The sequence below is a fragment of the Ranitomeya variabilis genome, chromosome 5 (assembly GCF_051348905.1).
Source record: "Ranitomeya variabilis isolate aRanVar5 chromosome 5, aRanVar5.hap1, whole genome shotgun sequence".
Taxonomy (NCBI): Eukaryota; Metazoa; Chordata; class Amphibia; order Anura; family Dendrobatidae; genus Ranitomeya; species Ranitomeya variabilis.
In genome coordinates this window covers 538,914,017-538,928,301 of record NC_135236.1, presented here as the reverse complement: position 1 = coordinate 538,928,301, position 14,285 = coordinate 538,914,017, and the positions used below count along the sequence as shown (strand labels likewise).

The 14,285-nt window shown below is 44.5% G+C and overlaps 1 pseudogene; it reads left to right on the top strand.

The window, feature by feature from the left end:
- The first annotated feature begins 12,262 nt into the window (after nt 1–12,262).
- Nucleotides 12,263–12,541, top strand: LOC143773818 (cyclin-dependent kinases regulatory subunit 2 pseudogene; annotated as a pseudogene).
- Nucleotides 12,542–14,285: the final 1,744 nt, after the last annotated feature.

Genomic DNA, 14,285 nt, shown 5'->3' with positions numbered 1-14,285 from the left:
GTACTTTTGGGGCCTACAAATGGCAACTAGAAGGCTGATAAGATATCTTGATATGCAAAAGTACTAGAAAATACACTTCAGGCCTATTTTTGGGGCCTACAGATGACGAGCGACGAGATGGCTGATGTGATATATTGATTTGCAAAAGTGCTAGAAAACAGACATCATGCCTTAAAAATGATATTGCTCCATACAGTATATAATGGCCCCATATAATGCTCTGTACAGTATGTAATGCCTCATATATTGTTCCATACAGTATAGTCACCTTATATATTGCTCCGTACGGTATAATAGTTCCCATATATTGCTCCATACAGTGTAATGGGCTCCATATATTGCTCTATACAGTATAACCGGCCAAATATTTTGCTACATACTGTATAATGTACCCCAAATATTGTTCCATACAGTATATAATAGCCCCATTTATTGCTCAATACTGCATAATGGGCCAATATAATACTGTATAATGGCTCTATATTGTGCTCCATACAGTACATTTGCCCTGTATATTAATCTAAACAATATAATGCCTCCATATATTGCTCCATACAGTATATAAAAGCCCCATGTATTGCTCCATACAGTATATTGGCCCTATATATTGCTCCATACAGTATAATGGCCCCCTATATTACTCCATACTGTATAATGGGCCTGATATATTGGTCATTACAGTATAATGGGCAACATGTATTGCTCCATACAGTATAATGGGCCCCATATACTGTTCAATTCAGAATAATCAGAATAATGGGTCACATATATTGCTCCATACAGAATAAAGGCCTGACATATTGCTCCATACAGTATAATGGGCCCCATATACTGCTCCATGCACTATAATAGGCCCCTATGTATTGCTCCATACAGTAGAATGGTCCCACTCAATGATCCATACAGTACAGTGGCCCCATATATTGCTCCACAAGGAATAATGGACCCATATATTTCTCCATACAGTATAATGGACCCATATATTGCTCCATACAGTATAATGGGCCCCATATAATCCTCCAAACAGTTTAATGGGTCCCATATATTGCTCCATACAGTATAATGAGCCCCATATATTGATCCATACAGTATAATGGACCCCTTATAATGCTCCATAAAGTATATAATAGCCCTATATATTTCTCAATACAGTACATAATGGCCCAATATATTGCTCCATGCAGTATATAATGGCCCCATATAATGCTCTGTACAGTATATAATGCCTCATATACTGTTCCATATAGTATAATGGATTTACATATTGCTCCATACAGTACAATGGGTCCTATATATTGCTCAAAACAGTTTAATGGGCCCTATATATTGTTCCATGCAGCATATGGGCAGCACAATGGCCCAGTGGTTAGCCTTGCAGCGCTGGAGTCCTGGGTTCAAATCCCACCAAGGACAACATCTGCAAGGAGTTTGTATGTTCTCCCTGTGTTTGTGTGGGTTTCCTCCGTGTTCTCTGGTTTCCTCCCACATTCCAAAGACATACGGATAAGGAATTTAGATTATGTGCCACATTGGGGACAGCAATGATAATGTGTGCAAACTGTAAAGCGCTTTGGAATATGTTAGCACTATATAAAAATAAAGATTATTATTTATATAATGGCCCCATATATTGCCTCTTACAGTATTATTGGCCTCATATTATGCTCAATACAATATACTAGGCCCCATCTAATGCTACATACATAAAAAAAAATCAAATACTCACCTCTCTGTTCCCCACAGCTTCAGTCACCTCAGCATCTTCTGACTCTCTAGTGCTAACACACAGGGCATGCTGTAAGGACGTTATCGCACCCTCTGCTCTTGACGTCACAGAGAGTCAAAAGTTGCTGAAGACACTGAAGCTGCCGGAAATGATGAGAGGTGATTACTTAAGGGAGGGGCCTTGCCAGCACTGGCACCGGGATCCCCAGACTCACGTGACCCATAGCGAATTGGTGCTCACAACGGTGAGTTGGCCCCCCTTGTTCATCCAGGGCCCTGGTATTTGCCTGGGTGCACTGGGTGGTGATGCCAGCTCTGTTTATATTAATCATTCTATTCTAGTCTTGGCAGTCTGTTTAGAGTTGTCGTGAACCAACGCCCCAGTCTCAAGTCTTTTACAGCCTTTACCAGGTTTTCTTCCACGATTGCCCTGTATTTAGCTCAATACATCTTCCCATTAACTGACTAGCTTCCATGTCCCTGCTGAAGAAAATCATCCCTACAGCATGATTCTGCCACCACCATGTTTGACAGTGGGAATGGTGCTTTCAAGATGATGTGCAGTGTTAGTTTTCCACCACACATAGTATTTTGAGTTTGGCCCAAAAAGTTTTACATTGGTGTCATCTGACCAGAGGACATTGTTACACATGCTAGCTATGTCACCTACAGGTGCTTCTCACAAAATTAGAATATCATCAAAAAGTTAATTTATTTCAGTTCTTCAATACAAAAAGTGAAACTCATATATTATATAGAGTCATTACAAACAAAGTGATCTATTTCAAGTGTTTATTTCTGTTAACATTGATGATTATGGCCTACAGCCAATGAAAACCCAAAAGTCATTATCTTAGTAAATTAGAATAGTTAACAAAAAACACCTGCAAAGGCTTCCTAAGCATTTAAAAAGGTCCTTAGTCTGTTTCAGTAGGCTCCACAATCATGGGGAAGACTGCTGACTTGACAAATGTCCAGAAGGCAATCATTGACACACTCTACAAGGAGGGAAAGCCACAAAAGGTTGTTGCTAAAGAAGCTGGCTGTTCAGAGTGCTGTATCCAAGCATATTAATGGAAAGTTGAGTGGAAATAAAATGTGTATATGGTTAATCTGTAGGTAAATAGCCTCAGAAAGTTGACCGGACACCATATTGAAAGTGTGGCTCCTGGGAGCCACCAGATTTCAGTCATACAGGTGTGCCCTGTACAATCACTGCTCTCAGCAGTGTGAGCAGCAGCTTTAAACAAATCCTGACACATGGATTGACAGCTGGTTCCTCAGTGCATCAGTGCAGAGCTGGTTGTCAATCAAAGTGCTTGGGCATACTTACAGCCACCAGTCATAGTGCTGTGAGTGGTGACTGTAGCCTGGGCAGGTATGCATATATTCCTGAAAAACGGTGGGTCCCAGGAGAAATGTAGTTCAAATTTCCCCAGGAGACATGATTTCAGCATGGCAGCTGCAGCTTGCAGGGATGTTATGGACCTGGTGGTTAGGTGCACCAGAAATGGAGAGATCTGAACCAGTACTAGAACATTGACCGCTGGCATGGAGTAATGATCTGAGTGGAGTTAAATAGAGAATCCAGCCTAGCCCTAAACGAGGGCAGCTGGAGAAGGAATCTCAGAACCAGCAGCTCCACTCACAGCCACCAGAGGGAGTCCACGGACAGAACTCACCGAAGTACCATTCATGACCACAGGAGGGAGTTCGAGAACGGAATTCACAACAGTACCCCCCCCCCTTGAGGAGGGGTCACCGAACCCTCACCAGAGCCCCCAGGCCGATCAGGACGAGCCAAATGAAAGGCACGAACTAAATCGGCAGCATGGACATCAGAGGCAACAACCCAGGAATTATCCTCCTGACCATAGCCCTTCCATTTGACCAAGTACTGAAGTTTTCGTCTCGAAATGCGAGAATCCAAAATCTTCTCCACCACATACTCCAACTCCCCCTCGACCAACACCGGAGCAGGAGGATCAACGGCGCCACATATCTCTGCAGCAACGACCTATGGAACACATTATGGATGGCAAAAGAAGCAGGAAGGGCCAAACGAAATGATACAGGAATAAGAATTTCAGAAATCTTATAAGGACCAATGAAACGAGGCTTAAACTTAGGAGAAGAAACCTTCATAGGAACATAACGAGATGATAACCAAACCAAATCCCCAGCACGAAGTCGGGGACCAACACGGCGACGGCGGTTAGCGAAACGTTGAGCCTTCTCTTGGGTCAAATTGTCCACCACATGAGTCCAAATTTGTGGCAACCTGTCCTGAAGAAAAACGAGGATGAAAACCAGAATTACAAAAAAAAGGCGAAACCAAAGTAGCCGAACTGGCCCGATTATTAAGGGCGAACTCAGCCAATGGCAAGAAGGTCACCCAATCATCCTGATCCGCAGAAACAAAGCATCTCAGATAAGTTTCCAAAGTCTGATTGGTTCGTTCGGTTTGGCCATTTGTCTGAGGATGGAAAGCTGAAGAAAAAGACAAATCAATGCCCATCTTAGCACAAAAGGACCGCCAAAACCTTGAAACAAACTAGGAACCTCTGTCAGACACGATGTTCTCCGGGAATGCCATGCAAACGAACCACATGTTGGAAAAATAATGGAACCAAATCAGAGGAAGAAGGCAATTTAGGCAAGGGTACCAAATGGACCATTTTAGAGAAGCGATCGCAAACCACCCTGATGACCGACATCCTTTGAGAAACAGGAAGATCTGAAATAAAATCCATGGAAACATGCGTCCAAGGCCTTTTCGGGGCAGGCAAGGGCAAAAGTAACCCACTGGCACGAGAACAGCAGGGCTTAGCCCGAGCACAAGTCCCACAAGACTGCACAAAAGAACGCACATCCCGCGACAAGGAAGGCCACCAAAAGGACCTAGCCACCAAATCTCTGGTACCAAAAATTCCAGGATGACCAGCCAACACCGAACAATGAACCTCAGAGATAACTCTATTAGTCCATCTATCAGGGACAAACAGTTTCTCCGCTGGACAACAGTCAGGTCTATTAGCCTGGAACTCCTGCAGCACCCGCCGCAAATCAGGGGAGATGGCAGACAGAACTACCCCCTCTCTGAGAATACCAGCCGGCTCAGGAACCCCAGGAGAATCAGGCACAAAACTCCTTGAAAGGGCATCAGCCTTCACATTCTTAGAACCCGGAAGGTACGAAACTGAACAAAATTGAAACGGGAGAAAAACAGCGTCCAACGAGCCTGTCTAGGATTCAACCGCTTGGCAGACTCGAGATAAGTCAGACTCTTGTGATCTGTCAAGACCACCACGCGATGCTTGGCTCCTTCAAGCCAATGTCGCCACTCCTCGAATGCCCACTTCATAGCCAACAACTCCCGATTGCCAACATCATAATTACGCTCAGCAGGCGAAAACTTTCTCGAAAAGAAAGCGCATGGCTTCATTACAGAGCAATCAGAACTTCTCTGAGACAAAACAGCCCCTGCTCCAATTTCAGAAGCATCAACCTCGACCTGAAAAGGGAGCGAAACATCTGGCTGACACAACACAGGAGCCGAAGAGAAACGACATTTCAACTGAAAAGCCTCAACAGCCGCAGAGGACCAATTCACCACATCAGCACCCTTCTTGGTCAAATCAGTCAACGGTTTAACAACACTAGAAAAATTAGCGATGAAGCGACGGTAAAAATTGGCAAAGCCCAGAAATTTCTGAAGGCTCTTCACAGATGTAGGCCGAGTCCAATCATAAATAGCTTGGACTTTAACAGGATCCATCTCGATAGTAGAAGGGGAAAAAATGAAGCCCAAAAAGGAAACCTTCTGAACTCCAAAGAGGCACTTAGATCCCTTCACAAACAAGGAATTAGCACGAAGGAACTGGAACACCATTCTGACCTGCTTCACATGGGACTCCCAATCATCCGAAAAGACCAAAATATCATCCAAATATACGATCATGAATCTATCCAGATACTTTCGGAAGATGTCATGCATAAAGGACTGAAACACAGAGGGAGCATTAGAAAGGCCGAATGGCATCACCAGGTACTCAAAATGGCCCTCGGGCGTATTAAATGCTGTTTTCCATTCATCGACCTGTTTAATACGCACGAGATTATACGCCCCTCGAAGGTCTATCTTGGTGAACCAACTAGCCCCCTTAATCCGAGCAAATAAATCAGACAGTAGAGGCAAAGGGTACTGAAATTTGACCGTGATTTTATTAAGAAGGCGGTAATCTATACAAGGTCTCAGAGAACCATCCTTCTTGGCCACAAAAAAGAACCCTGCTCCCAATGGTGATGACGACGGGCGAATATGCCCTTTCTCCAAGGACTCCTTTATATAGCTCCGCATAGCGGCGTGTTCTGGCACAGACAAATTGAAAAGTCGTCCCTTAGGGAACTTGCTACCAGGAATCAAATTAATAGCACAATCACAATCCCTATGAGGAGGTAGGGTACTAGACTTGGGCTCATCAAATACATCCCGGTAATCTGACAAAAACCCAGGGACTTCAGAAGCAGTGGAGGAAGAAATTGACAATAATGAAACATCCCCATGTACCCCTTGACAACCCCAACTGGACACCGACATTGATTTCCAATCCAATACTGGATTATGGACCTGCAGCCATGGCAAACCCAACACGACCACATCATGCAGATTATGCAACACCAAAAAGCGAATATCCTCCTGATGCGCAGGAGCCATGCACATGGTCAACTGGGTCCAGTACTGAGGCTTATTCTTGGCCAAAGGCGTAGCATCAATTCCCCTCAAAGGAATGGGATGCTGCAAGGGCTCCAAGAAAAAACCACAGCGCCTGGCAAACTCCAAGTCCATCAAATTCAGGGCAGCGCCTGAATCCACAAATGCCATAACAGAAAAGGATGACAAAGAGCAAATCAGAGTAACGGACAGAAGAAATTTAGGCTGTACAGTACCAATGGTGACGGACCTAGCGAACCGCTTAGTGCGCATAGGACAATCAGAAATAGCATGAGTGGAGTCACCACAGTAAAAACACAGCCCATTCTGATGTCTATGTTCTTGCCGTTCAGCTCTGGTCAAAGTCCTATCACATTGCATAGGCTCAGGCCTCTGCTCAGAGGATACCGCCAAATGGTGCACAGTTTTGCGCTCACGTAAGCGCCGATCGATCTGTATGGCCAAGGACATTGATTCATTCAGACCAGCAGGCGTGGGGAACCCCACCATAATATCCTTAAGGGCTTCAGAAAGACCCTTTCTGAAAATTGCTGCCAGGGCACACTCATTCCACTGAGTAAGCACAGACCACTTTCTGAACTTCTGGCAATATACCTCCGCTTCATCCTGACCCTGACACAAAGCCAGCAAAATTTTCTCTGCCTGATCCACAGAATTCGGATCATCATAAAGCAAACCCAGCGCCAGAAAAAACGCATCTACATTACGCAATGCAGGATCTCCTGGCGCCAGGGCGAATGCCCAGTCTTGAGGATCGCCACGCAACAAAGAAATAATGATCCTTACTTGCTGAATAGGGTCACCAGAAGAGCGGGGTTTCAGAGCAAGAAACAGTTTACAATTGTTTTTGAAATTCATAAATTTAGATCTATCCCCAGAAAATAACTCAGGAATTGGAATTCTAGGCTCCAACATAGGATTCTGAACTACATAATCTTGAATGTTTTGTACCCTTGCAGCGAGTTGATCTACACTAGAGGACAGACCTTGAATGTCCATATCCACACCAAAGTTCTGAACCACCCAGAGTTTAAGGGGAAAAGAAAGGCAAAACACACTGCAGAGAAAAAGAAAAAAAAATGGACCTGGTGGTTAGGTGCACCAGAAATGACCTGATAGTTAAACACAGAATCGGGACGAGCTCTGGGGAAATGGGAACTCTGCTGACCGCAAACCCTACTCCTATCAACACAACTAGAAATAGCCGTGGAGCGTGCCTGACTCTGCCTAGACGCCTCTTCACAGCCTAAGAGCTAACTTCCCCTAAAGAAAGGAAACAAAGCCTCACTTGCCTCAGAGAAATTTCCCCAAAGGTAAAAGCAGCCCCCCACAAGTATTGACTAGTGTTGAGCATTCCGATGCTGCAAGTATCGGGTATCGGCCGATACTTGCTGTATCGGAATTCCGATACCGGGATTCCGATACTCTTGTGGTATCGGGTATCGGGTATCGGAACAACATTAATGTTAAAATGTGTAAAATAGAGAATTAAAATAAAAAATATCGCTATACTCACCTGTCCGACGCAGCCGGGACCTCAGCGAGGGAACCGGCAGCGTTGTTTGTTTAAAATTTCCGCTTTTACATGGTTACGCGAAGTCCCGGCTTGTGATTGGTCAGGGCGGCCATGTTGCCGGGCCGCGGACCAATCACAGCAAGCCGTGACGAAAATACGTCACGGCTTGCTGTGATTGGTCCGCGTCCCGGCAACATGGCCGCCATTAACCAATCACAAGCCGTGACGTCACGGGAGGCTGGAAACGCGCTCATTTTAAAAAGGGCGCGTATCCAGCCTCCCGTGACGTCACGGCTTGTGATTGGTTGCGTCGCGGTCAACCAATCACAAGCCGGGAGGCTGGACACGCGCCCATTTCAAAATGAGCGCGTCCAGCCTCCCGGCTTGTGATTGGTTGATCGCGGCGCAACCAATCACAAGCCGTGACGTCACGGGAGGCTGGACACGCGCCCATTTCAAAATGAGCGCGTCCAGCCTCCCGGCTTGTGATTGGTTGATCGCGGCGCAACCAATCACAAGCCGTGACGTCACGGGAGGCTGGACACGCGCCCATTTTAAAATGAGCGCGTGTCCAGCCTCCCGTGACGTCCCGGCTTGTGATTGGTCAGGGCGGCCATATTGCCGGGACGCGGACCAATCACAGCAAGCCGTGACGTAATTTCGTCACGGCTTGCTGTGATTGGTCCGCGTCCCGGCAACATGGCCGACCTGACCAATCACAAGCCGGGAATTCACGTAACCAAGTAATAGCGCGATTTTTAAACAAACAACGCTGCCGGTTCCCTCGCTGAAGTCCCGGCTGCGTCGGACAGGTGAGTATAGCGATATTTTTTATTTTAATTCTTTCTTTTACACATTTATATGGTTCCCAGGGCCTGAAGGAGAGTTTCCTCTCCTTCAGACCCTGGGAACCATCAGGAATACCGTCCGATACCTGAGTCCCATTGACTTGTATTGGTATCGGGTATCGGTATCGGATTGGATTCCGATACTGTGACGGTATCGGCCGATACTTTCCGATACCGATACTTTCAAGTATCGGACGGTATCGCTCAACACTAGTATTGACTGTGAGATAAGAGGAAATCACAAACACAGGAAGAAATAGGTTTTAGCAAAGAGAGGCCAGTCTAACTAAACAGATTTGAGGACTGAAAAGGGATCTTTGCGGTCAACACAAAAAGCTACAAAAACCACGCAGAGTGTGCAAAAAATACCCCCGCACCGACTCACGATGTGGTGGTGCCATTCTGCACCCCCAGAGCTTCCAGCTAGCCAGATAGTTTCATGATAGCAAGCTGGACTAAAACTTAGCAAGAAAAACCATATGTATCAAATGAACAAGCAGGAACTTAGCTTGTGCTGGAGTAGACAGGTCCACAGAAAGATCCAGGAGAGATCTGAACCAGTACTAGAACATTGACCGCTGGCATGGAGTAATGATCTGAGTGGAGTTAAATAGAGAATCCAGCCTAGCCCTAAATGAGGGCAGCTGGAGAAGGAATCTCAGAACCAGCAGCTCCACTCACAGCCACCAGAGGGAGTCCACAGACAGAACTCACCGAAGTACCATTCATGACCACAGGAGGGAGTTCGAGAACGGAATTCACAACACAGGGAACCAGGAACCCGCCACTGCCAACCCCTGAATGTAATATTTCTTTGCGAAACGAGTGTTGGGAGCAGTGAGTCACTGGTTTACTGTGAGTTATCAGCTGCTCCTTAATTTGCTTGGATTCTTCAATACTTTTTTATCTTTTTTTGCTACAGTAGTAGCAATAGTATTCTAGTTTGTTTCTTGCACAGAGTATGCATGTTCCATTTGGGTGGCGTACTTGGTTTTCAGGCTTTGAGCTGCACCACTTCATATTTCCCATGAACACTTGACATATGCCTTTTTTTTTACTATTTTTCTTGTAAATCACTGTTACATACTAAGATTATGCAGTGTATTTAACTATTTGATAATGAGAGGTATTTCTCATCTTTTTCCAGTTAAATTGTTGCTTGAAGTTGGATGCAATAGTGTAATGGGAGTGCCTGAATTGAGAATACCAAAGGGAAGTGTGAAGGGTGTTGATGTGAACAAATTCCACTGGCTGGACTTACCCTGGAGGGGCGTGACCAAGTGTCTAGCTGGTCTTCACTTGCTTGGGAGTGGAGGGAAGGCCGAACAGATGAATAAAGTGATCCATTTTGGAGAACCGATCTACCACGACCCAGATGGTGTTATAACCCTGAAAGAGGGGCAGGACCTTAATGAAATCCATGGCTTTGTGTTGCCAGGGGGCAGAAGGAACTGGAAGTGGCTGAAGGAGATTAGCAGGCTTGTTCCTGGGAGGGATGTCTTTTAACTGAACAGGAGCTGCTTCAATAATCCTAGCTGGGTTAATGGTGTGATGCACTTACTCTTCAGAATCAGAACCGTCAAAAGGTAGTGATAAAGCATTCGCTTTAACATTCTTCTACGCAGGAGGGAAGTGCACCTTAAAGACAAAACAGGGGAAGATGAGAGCCCACCTGGCTTGACTGTTGGGCTATAATCAATACACATCAACAGATGAAATAAATCACAGTGCATATGTCCTGTCAATCAAATTGAGGTAAAATGTAATTACTATGATTTCTGTTTCTGGCCTTCCATTTGTGGATTCTTTATGGGAGAATGTTAGCCATGAGGAGAGTGTTTGTTTCTGATTGTAATTGTTAGTCTGGGAATCTTGTTAAGTTAACTTTGGTCCATATCTGCAATCAGGTCTGCAGGTAAGATGTCCTACAGCCTTTACCCTAAACCAGCAATAATTGCAATCGATGCAAATTAAATCAATTTTCATTTCTCAAAGAATCCAGGGAGAGCTCACATTATTTGCTCCTTGTAATATCCAACTAAATTATGATTTGCTTTTATTGAACATAGGTATAAAATTATAAACAGGGACCGAGTAATAGGAAGGCTACACTTGGGCATGTTAGACGTGATTACTCCCATCACACAAGCTAGGAGATACTTATACACTAGATTATAATAGCATGGTCAAGTAAGAATGAGACAACGGGAACCTGTAAAAAGTATAATGCTGTGATTGCAAGTCACAGCGCACAAGTGATTACAACACTGTCATCTTCCAAGTGGCATTTATCAGTGCATTTTGGAAAATGTGACAGTTTTAAGACATATCTTTTTGTAGTCATGGCCAATGTTTTGTGTTTAGAGTTGGTTAAAACTTAAAAGCACAGTTCCAAAAATGAGATTTTGTGAATATATGCCTAAAAATTAGGCATTTATTTTACTGGCAAATACAATACAATAAATATATATGAAATTATATGTTGAGAAAATCTTTTTAATTTAGCTTTGAGCATAGTCTTGTAGTTGGGTTTCTACAGTATGTGTGAACTTCATCTAGAGCACTATGGACCCAATTCATCAAGATATTTTCACTAGAATACTGTTGTGCAATATGAAGTTGACCAAAAAAACTGTGACTTTTGGCATTTTGGTCAGCTCCAGCAAAGCGGGCAGAGCTTGGGTGTGGTAAAGCCCAGCTGATAAATTCATCAGAATAACCTACACCAGAAATTATACTTTAGTTATTGTTACTTGAGTAACATTTACGGTGAAGTGCACAGAGGATCACACCTGTCACTGGTGTGTCAGATGCAACAGACTGTTGCTCAGCATCTGGCTTCAGAAGCTCTCTGCTTTTGGCATTACAGACGCCTACTTAATCGTTCTGACTCTTGGACCCAGTGGCAATCTCCCTCCGGCTCTAGTTGACACACCTGGACCTGGGTATTTATAAATCCCCAGTCTGCTACAAACAGTTGCCGGTGATATTCACATTTTTCCCTTGTGAAGGCTTGGAGCTATAGCAGTCGGCTATCTTCCTCTCTGGAGTTGTTTGAGAACGTTTGGTGTTACCTCTCTGAGTCTGCTCAAGCTAAGTTCATTGCCCATGTCTTTCTACCTTTTTGTCTTTAGTTTACAGTGGGGACTAACCAGTGTCATCCCACCACTCCCTATCCAGGGCTTAGGTTTCCTGCTCAGTGATTGGTGAGGAACCAAGTTAGGGATGGTAGGGCAGGTAGAGTGTTATTGGATCTGCCTAGGGTTCTCCACTCACTCTTTCCCTAGTGTCTGAGCTTCCTTCCCCTCATCCCTTCATATTGCACTTAGTCTTTCCCACACAGTATGTGACAACGTACAGTAAGTAATAAGATGCACCTAATTCCTAATGAATTCGGCACATCTTACTCTTACCCATCATTAAGACTGTGAATCACAGTAGCAGGTCGCGTGGTGTTGGCTGCCGCTGTCAGAACCATGTCATTCAAGAATATCTACTACTCAGACAAGTGCACGGACGAGAAGTACGAGTACAGGCATGTCATGCTGCCAAAAGAGTTGGCAAAGCAAGTGCCAAAAACACAACTGATGTCCGAAGAAGAGTGGAGAAGACTTGGTGTTCAGCAAAGCCTTGGCTGGGTTCATTACATGATCCATGAACCAGAGCCTCACGTACTGCTTTTCAGAAGACCACTTCCAAAAGACCAACAGAAATGAACTGCTTAGGGATATATCTAGAGAGCACGGTTGTCTGTTGTGTTATGTCTGTGGTTGTGTTTCATGGTTTTAAGTATATTAATTAAAGTTTTAGTTTTATCTAGTATATCAAAAAAGGAGTATTGGCTAGTTGTGAACATTCTTGATTTCCTTTGGCCTTTAGACAGTATAAGTTTTTGGTTTTGGATGCTAGTGGTAGGGAGCAAGGAAAACTGCCCGCTGCTAAAGAGGAATGAATATTCACTGCACTGGCAGTGAATATTCATTTCTCTTATAGTGCGCACAGTTAGAGCCGCAGCCTACATACCTTCCCTGCGTGCTCTCCCTGCATCTCCCTCTGGTGCCAGTCTTCTGGCCAAGCGATCATGTCTCCCCAGCTCATTAAGGTAATGAATATTCACCCCTCTCCAATCCCATAGGCGTTGAGAGAATATTCATTACTTTAATGAGAGGGGACACGTGATCCCTTATCCGGAAGAGCTGCTGGCACTGGAATGAGATGCAGCGAGGGCGCACAGGGAAGGTGAGTAGGATGTGTTTTTTTTATAGGAAACATGCATACAAGGACGGGGATAATGAGCCATGTATACATGGACGGGGAGCCATGCATACAAGGATGGGGAGCCATGCATGCAAGGATGGGGAGCCATGCATACAAGGACGGGGATGGGGAGCCATGCAAACAAGGATGGGAATAAGGAACCATGCATACAAGGACAGGGATGGGGAGCCATGCATACAAGGAAACAGATGGGGATCCATGCATACCAGTATAGGGTTTAGGGGAGAATGCATACCCAGCTTATACTCAAGTCAAAAAGTTTTTCCAGTTTTTCATGGCAAAATTAGGTGCCTCACCTTATACTCGGGTCAACCTATACTCGAGTATATATGGTAATCCCTTTTGCTTATTTAATTGAGCAAGGAAAATATTTTTGAAAATGGCGCCCATCGCACCTGCGCAGTAGCAGCTATCGATCTGAGAGAGATCTGATAGCTGATATTGCTCAGGTCCCAGCAGCGCCATCTTGCTGGAGAAGAATAAAAAGGTTTCCTCCTCCAAGATGGCGCCACCCGCACCTGCGCAATAGCTATAAGCGATCTCCGAGAGACCGGCGCCATTTTCAAATTGACTTGTTTTTCCTTGCTCAATTAAATAAGCAAAAGAGATTAAGTGCACAGTAAACATGCAATTATGCTGCAGTGCAGGTGCCACGGCTGGCACCTGCCTGCAGATGAGTTGTTTTTTTTAATTCAGTATGTGATGGCATTCATTATGAAAACTAAGGGGCAGGTCACTGAGGGCTCAGTGACCTGTCAGCAGTCTGAATTATGAATATCTAATCAGAGCACCACATACTGTACTTGAACCCCGCATTAGGGCACGAGAATCTCATTAACACAAAACTAAAAAATAAAGATTAAAAAGCAACCACAAGACATATTTCATCAACCAAGGTATCATATTAGTCAGTATAACGGCACCGACCTGACACTGTGTTTGGGTTACTATGCACAATCCTGCTGACAGGTTCCCTTTAAGGACTGTGCGAATCATATCAAGATATACTACAAACAAAGGGATGCAGTTGAATGTCAAGAATTTTTATGCATGTTTGGGTTTTTTTTCTGGGAGACGGGAAGAGGTTTACAATGGAGGTGAACACATTTGGTTTTGCTTGCAATCATTGCCTTACATATATCTTTCAGTCTTTTTATTTTTTGGGGTGTGTTTTTACCTAGTT